We start from the raw sequence: 6,227 nt of genomic DNA, 5'->3' as shown, positions 1-6,227 counted from the left end.
CCTCAGCATTCCACTCTGCTCCCAGCCAGGTCTCAGCGGCCGCCCAGGCCCTCCTCACATCCGGGGTCAAAGCTGCTGCTTGGTATGAGTGGGACTGTCCTGGGACAGCTTTCAATTCCATTACAGAACTCGGGCCAGGGCTCCGCTCCAGCAGTGGGGTAAACAGAGAGTCAGCTCAGCAGATCTTGGGGCCTCGAAGTGCGGGGGAGGGCGTGGACTGTCACAGAGATGTACCCTGGGCCCCCGCGGGCGAGGAACGACGTGGCCGGGCCGCAGCCAGGACTCCACGTCTGCATCCTGCAAACGAATTTAACATCCTGAACATTTAGCTCTGTGCCTGTGGAATGTTAGATTGACTTTCCTTGGACATGGAGAGGGTATTGTCAGCATACCTATATGTTCCCATGCGCAAATATACTGCACAGGGCAATCATATCTCTGAAATACTGGAGTGAAAAAGTCTAAGGGGAACTGTAATGGTGGTGATGTTTGAATGGCCTTTTAAAATAATGATCTTTCTCTCTGCTTCGAAAGGGAGAGGAAGAAAAATGGAAACTATGATAATTCTGTGTGTGGGTGTTTTCTGTTTATTCATCACATGTTACTTTTATGACTTCTAAACGTCAGTATTCACAACCACCGTCATCATCAATGGTGAACAGACATTTTCGTTGTACGAGGCCTGTTTGGCTGGACATGATAGGTGCTTTTGGGAAAGTTGCCAGTTACTGAAGAAGCGCTTACGTTGGATTCTAGAGCGGAATCGGCGTTTACCACTCAGTAGATTCAAGAACTATAGAAGTTCTAGTCAAAGCGTTATGAAATGTGCAGAGTTTTTCACATAAACCTTTCCTGAGTCAGGTTTAAAAATGGTGTGCCACAAAACTTAACGCAATAAAACTAGACTTGACAACCTTTCTATGCTCATAATTTAATATGTTTCTCAATTCCCTTTCTAAAACATTCCTAAATAGCATCAAAAACTGCAAATTTAATTCATTTTTACTTAACTTGATTAGGCGGGGGAGGGGCGTGCTTCGCCCTCGGTGGATGAGGTGGAGACCAGGAACAAGTCCCCTCTTCTGACTGACATAAGCCACAGTCTCCCTGAAACAATGACCATTGACCTAAACCAAAAATGGCGAAGAGTACGAAGAACAGCTGATAATTCTAACCAATATTAATTTCCAATAGAAATAATCCACCCTTATACAAAAGGAATACCAAGTTAGCATCCTCCTTCCCAGTGAGCTGGCATCCATCCTAGACACAAAGGACACCTCTGGATGGAGAGGTAACCCTCTGGCCAAGGAAGCAGGGGTCCTCTAGCACTGCAGCCGAAAGACATCAAGATCACTGGTTTGAAGTCTTATGTTGGTAGCTACAAATGACAGTGGAAATGCTCCGCAGGGGTGTGAAGACGCAGGGCAGCCCAAAGGACAGTGAAAATGGCAAACGCCAGGCGCGTATGGACCAGCAGGAGAATGAGGACATTCTCAGGTTTCGGTGAGACTGTCTGCCGCAATCAAAGGGCCAGGCTAGCGAGAGACTCCTCTACTCACGCGTGTGGTGGTGTGCCTGAAAGTACGCTGCCTGTGCGTCATTGCTGGAGCACGGGGCTTGCTGAACATAATGCCCAGGGCCGTCATTGGTAGCGCTTTCGCGTGCTACAAGGTTGACGGCCCTGAGACCCACATACAAGGTGCGGAGCGCCGCACCACCATTATGCTAGGTGGTGCAGCATGCATTTGCAAGCAGGTGCGCTTGCACTTCCATATACGTGTGGTGTGGTGCTACTCAGCGACAGCCATGGCACAGGTGGGTGCTGGTTGGCCGGGTGTACTGCCGTCACTGTACTGTCCTCCACAAGTAAATCCAGGGCTGGCCATGGGTGGCGGCCCCCCTGTGCCATGCAGACCGCCCCCGCCGCCCTCCCCTAGCTACGCCACTGCAGGATCAGAATCTCTTCCACCTGCTTTTTTTTAATTGTTCCAGCCAGCGAACGAGCAAAGGCACATACTAAACAAAGTCTATTAAAAGGTATCTTTCTCATTCATATTAACAACTGTTTGGTTTTATAAGTGGTGCACGGTACCGTTGTTTGTAATTGCATAACTCTCTAAAGAAAGGATGTTGTTTATACCCAACTTGTTCGATTTCTCAACATAAATGAAACATCAGCCCAGCTGAGATTCAAACTTGGAAATTGTATAATACACACAGGGTTCCAAAAGTTAATTTCTCGCTGCCGAGATCTAACACCTAATACACAGTATCTAAAGCATACACATGGTAGAGATAATACGGCGGCCTTTTACAGCAGCTAAAGACAGGTTGCTCAGGAATGCCCCAAATTATTTCTTGCTGTTCAGGTGATTCCGGTGTCACCTCGAGTCTGCCTGAAATGTAAAATTCCATATGGTCTGGAAAAAACGGAAAAAACGGAATTGAGCTAGTATACACTCCTAGTTTTTCGAACACTCTTTCTTCCTTCTGAGATCAGAAAGCAAAAACAATGCATGAAACCTTCTTCAGAAACAATATGTTTCATGTCTTCACTGGTTGTTTCGTGTTTAAATGCATGCACAATGTCTAGCTAGTGTAATTATTTCTGGCATCCAGAACATGTTGCAGTTTTACATCACAGAAGTATAAGGCATGGAGCAGGTAAGTAAACACTAACCATACTTCCGCGTTACTTGTCAGGCCGCAGGTAAGTAAACACTAACCATACTTCCGCGTTACTTGTCAGGCCCGGAGCTGATCTCGCTTCAAAGTTAACATTAGCCAGCACGGTGCACCACATACAGGGTTTGCCTACAGTCAACAAAACCCTGATGTCTGTTGCATTATCCTTACACCTGCTTTGTGTGCGATGTGGAAGACCAAATGCTGTTCTTAGCTATTAACTGGTTTACTCTATATTCGAAAAGTTATCAGCCATAGAGTAAAAAACAGGCCTTGCTGCACATCCTTCAATAAACAAAACAAAATATAGAACTCTTTAACAGGAGTAATCTCAGTTTTCCCACTGTACCTCATTCTCATGCCAGGAAAGTCCCAGAGAATCCCAGGAAAGTCCCAGTGCATCCCATTCCAAATTCCAGTAAAAGCAGAAGTCGTTCTGAAAAAACTGGACAACAGTCATACTAATTTGGGCTAGTATAGTGGTATTGGTGTGTATGTAGAGACCAAGCTTGTGCTGTGTTATTTGACTTTTTGTACAAGCACGCAAGGAACAAGATATACTGGCTTTTTTGTGCCATAATAACTTAAGTTTCAGCTACAGTACTCTGCAGCCCTGACACATTACTAAAGGGCACTTCTAAAATGCTAAAAAAAACTATCTTCATAAGTAAAACACATTTCCATTACAACACCAATAGCGTTAACTGTGAAAAAAGGCAAGACTTATTGCATTGCAAATGCTTGTTTTTATTGGCTCCAGGACTCTGTGCACTTTACCTCTGTTAACCAGTGCTAAAGTGCGTGTGCTCGCTCCCTTACACATAGCAAGTTTGGTTTACATTTGATTGGCTTATTTAATTTACTTATAAGACCCTTGTACGGTAGTATACCGTATACCCAGGGCCTGTAAGGTAAATGTGACTAGTGGGTCTGCTGCACTTATTGTGCCACCCACTTAAATAGCCCCTTAAAATATGTCCCAGGCTTACTATTGTAACCTGAATGCAGTTTCTTTTATAAACAAGATACTTTATTGTATTTTTCAAACATTTACAACAATAAGTACAGCGCACATGGTAAATTACAGATCTATACTGAGTTGCCCACACAGCCAAGTTCAAACTAGCCCATAGAACTCCCACTATTTGCCCCAGATCTTTCTATGTTTGTGGCACAGCCCTTCCCCTCGTAGATGGGATCCTCCATTTAGGAGCACTAATCTATCACCCTATTGCAGACCTCAGTCTTCGGAGGAGCAGTGGAGTTCCAACTTTGTGCAATATCTCTCCATGTTTGCAGGGTACCTATCACCTCCAAAGCCCATTCCCCTAGTTTCACTCAAGATTTTCCAGAATGGTAAGGAAAGAAACTGGGGCCGAGACCTCAGTTGAATATTCCAGCACCCACATTAAGACTCTAAAAATGGATTCACAATTTATGACAATTACTAGGCAGGTTTATACCATGTGAGAAAAGATAGCAACCCCCTCCCTGCATTGGGCGCAAGCTACTCTTGGGCACTTACGGGCCTCCATACCTTCACTGGGGTCAGGTAAATGATAATTCAGTTGGACTAGTCACACCCTTGAGGAAATAGATAGTTCTCTAGGGGTATGTGGGCTGTCCTCCATTCTCCATCATCCAGGTCCCCCACCCAGGATACCCACTTGGCCCTCAACTTTGTTTGCAAACAGATCAAGTGAGTTAACCTCTAGTGGTCTATACACTGTGGATATGCTACCCTTACGCAGAGGACCAGTCAGTAACTGCACCTCCAAGAGACTAAATTCTACAGGCCATCCAATAGAGTCCCAGTAGGACAACAATGCCTGTCATAGTTGGAGGTACTTATGAAATAAAAACTGGTGCAAATTCTACCCTTAAGTTTTGGAATGATTTCATGTGGGAGCCCTGCCATGCATGCCCTAGCTGCTCAATACCAATCAGGTCCCCTTTAGTGAAACCTTATAGCTGTGTGACTTGGCCCAATCCCCTCCCTTTCCATGAAGGGGTAATCAGTGTGATCTTTCTATCCCACCCCATCCAACATAGTTTTGCCCTACGCATTCGTACTATCACACTAGACAGCTCCGGCAATGAGATGCTCAATATAGCCATTTCATGTAGTTGTTGCCTCTCATGAGTGCCATTTTTGACTTAAAAGCTGGGTCCTCCCTCCTTCAGTGTAGCCAACCATTCCGCACTATATAAGCTGGGAGGCCCAGTAGTAAAGCCACTCATCAACTGCTGCCATGCATCTATCAAATGTGGAGTGAGCACATTTTCCAAATACAATGCGTGGGTCTCAGTTAGGCCGTAGGAACTGCTTTACTTTGGCTTGGACCTTGTTAGGCAATCTTTGAGGGATCTGATTCAAGTAATTTTGCAGCATATATAAAAATTGGGGCGAAGCAAGCGTCTTGAACAATGTCACCCTGATCAAAATGTTGAGGGGGAGCTATGCCCACTTCCAGAGATTTGACTGCACTCTGGACATTAGCGGTTTGAGGTTTAAGGTTTATGGTCCAGGCATGATTCGGTAATAATGATATGTATTCACTGAGTCTGTGGACTGGTTTCTTGCTCTGCCAAATTGTTGTCACTGCAGTGCCCATCACCGGCACTAGCAGATATTTGACCCAGTTTACTTGCAAGCCCAGCACCTGCCTATACTGGGCAAGTATTTGTAGTATACACATCATCAGCATATAGGACAATGTGGTCCTCTACTCCATCCTGCCACCAAAGTACCTCAAGTTTAGCATCACACCTGACCCACGTTGAAAGTGGCTCCATAGTCATAGCAAATATTAAGGGAGACAGGGGGCACCCATGTCTGATACCCCCCTCTATGGGGTAGGTGTACTACAATGCACTGCTTTCCTGCACTTGTGCCCAGGGGTTCATTTGCAGGACATTCACATACAAGATACATTTAAGTCCAAATCCCATGCAAAGTAGGGCATCCCACAGAATGTCCCAGTCTAAAGTATTGAACTATTTTTCGAAATCAATTAGAAGGAACATGTTGTCCCCTCATTAGTGCTCTCTATGTGCTACTACTCTATGGACTCTGCAAATGCAGTATATGGTGCTGGGATGTGGCATGAAGCCACATTGATCTGTATGGATCAGATATTGGATGACTCAAAGTAAGCAGTTGGCCAATACTTTTGCCTACATTTTGAGTTCACCATTTATAAGTCATATTGGGCAATAATTGTGCGGTCATCTGCATTCCTCCCCTTTTGGTATAATACAGCTATAGTGACCAGGTCTAACCTTTCTGGCATATGGCCCTTGGCAATGGCTTCAGTGCACTTTTCCAATAGGATCAACAAGAGGGGTATCCTACATTTTTGTTAATATTCCATCAGGAAACCATAGGGTCCTGCTGTTTTACCAGCCTGCTTATCTAATAGTGCTGCCTCCACCTTCTCAAAGTGATAACTGTACTTGAGATAAGAGGCGCACTCCCATAGTTTATCTGTTATTTTCAACTAGATTGATTCAACTTTAAAAGTAATCTGGTTGGGGTG

This window comes from Lissotriton vulgaris, chromosome 4_1 (assembly GCF_964263255.1).
Source record: "Lissotriton vulgaris chromosome 4_1, aLisVul1.2, whole genome shotgun sequence".
In the NCBI taxonomy this organism is placed as follows: Eukaryota; Metazoa; Chordata; class Amphibia; order Caudata; family Salamandridae; genus Lissotriton; species Lissotriton vulgaris.
Note: the sequence above shows the minus strand (reverse complement) of the source record.